Source organism: Pongo pygmaeus, chromosome 8 (assembly GCF_028885625.2).
Source record: "Pongo pygmaeus isolate AG05252 chromosome 8, NHGRI_mPonPyg2-v2.0_pri, whole genome shotgun sequence".
Taxonomy (NCBI): Eukaryota; Metazoa; Chordata; class Mammalia; order Primates; family Hominidae; genus Pongo; species Pongo pygmaeus.
Window position 1 is genome coordinate 51,153,029 of NC_072381.2, and position 1,697 is coordinate 51,154,725.

Sequence of the window (1,697 nt, forward strand, 5' to 3'; positions counted from 1 at the left end):
CCAGCTACTCAGGAGGCTGAGGCAGGAGGATAGCTTCAGCTTGGGAGGCAGAGGCTGCAATGACCTGAGATAATACCACTACACTCTAGCCTGCAGGACAGAGTGGGACCTGTCTCAAAAAAACAAAACAGTCCATGCTGGGTGGCTCATGCCTGTAATCCCAGCACTTTGGGAGGCCCGAGGCGGGTGGATAACCTGTGGTCAGGAGTTCAAAACCAGCCTGGCCAACATGGTGAAACCCCATCTCCACTAAAAAATACAAAAAATTAGCTGGGTGTGGTGGCAGGTGCCTGTAATCCCAGCCACTTGGGAGGATGAGCCAGGAGCATCAGTTGAATCCAGGAGGCAGAGGTTGCAGTGAGCCGAGATCATGCCACTGTACTCCACTTTGAGCGACAAAGAGAGACTCTGTCTAAAAAAAAAAAAAAAATTATACAAAGTGTCTTTTCCAACAAAAGTGTAATGAAGCTAGAAGTCAATAACAGGAAAACCTGGAAAATTTGCAAATAAGTGAAAGTTAAACAACATTCTTAAAAAAACAGTAGCTCAACGAAAAAATGACTGGAGAAACTGAAATACTTTCAGATGAATTAAAAGAAAATGCAAGATATCAAAATTTATGAGATGGTGTGACGGGAACTCAGTGAAATTTATAGCTTTAAATGCTTACATTAAAAAAAGAACAATCTCATGCCCGCTTTGTCAGCACATGTACTAAAGGTAGAACAATACAGAGATTAGCCTAGGCCCTGTGCAAGGATGACACGCAAATTCGCGAAGTGTTTCATATTTATTTTATATATTAAAAAAAAGGCCAGGCACAGTGGCTCATGCCTGTGATCCCAACACTTTGGGAGGCCAAGGTGGGTGGATCACTAGGTCAGGAGATTGAGACCATCCTGGCCAACATGGTGAAACCCCGTCTCTACTAAAATACAAAAATTAGCCAGGCGTGGTGGCAGGCACCTGTAATCCCAGCTACTCGGGAGGCTGAGGCAGGAGAATCACTTGAACCTGGGAGGCGGAGTTTGCAGTGAGCCAAGATTGCACCATTGTGTTGCAGGAAGTCAGGGACCCCGAACAGAGGGACTGGCTGAAGCCATGGCAGAAGAACATTAATTGTGAAGATTTCATGGACACTTATTAGTTCCCCAAGTTAATATTTTTATAATTGCTTATAATTTCCTATGCCTGTCTTTACTGCAATCTCTTAATCCCATCATCTTCTTAAACTGAGGATGTATGTCTCCTCAGGATCCTGTGATGATTGTGTTATCTGCACAAATTGTTTGTAGAGCATGTGTGTTTGAACAATATGAAATTTGGGCATCCAAAAGGAACAGGATGACTGCCATTTTTAGGGAACAAGGGAGATAACCATTGGGCCTGACTGCCTGTGGGGCCGGACAGAACAGAGTCATATTTCTCTTCTTACAAAAGTGAATAGGAGAAATATCGCTGAATTCTTTTTCTCAGCAAGAAACAGCCCTGAGAAAGAGAATGCATTCCCAGGTGTAGGTATCTAAAATGACCGCTCTGGGAGTGTCTGCCTTATATGGTTGAAGATAAGGGATGATACAAGCCCCGGTCTCCTGTAGTGCCCCCAGGATTATTAGGATTAGGAAATTTTCCTGCCTAGTAAATTTTAGTCAGACAGGTTGTCTGCTGTCAAACCCTGTCTCCTGATACGATGTTAT

At 43.7% G+C, this 1,697-nt stretch overlaps 1 non-coding gene across 1 annotated transcript; it reads left to right on the forward strand.

Moving 5' to 3' along the window:
- Positions 1 to 690: 690 nt before the first annotated feature.
- Positions 691 to 794, forward strand: LOC129006974 (U6 spliceosomal RNA). The gene has a single exon (XR_008492160.1). It is a non-coding gene; the product is annotated as a U6 spliceosomal RNA (small nuclear RNA).
- The last annotated feature ends 903 nt before the right edge of the window (positions 795 to 1,697 follow it).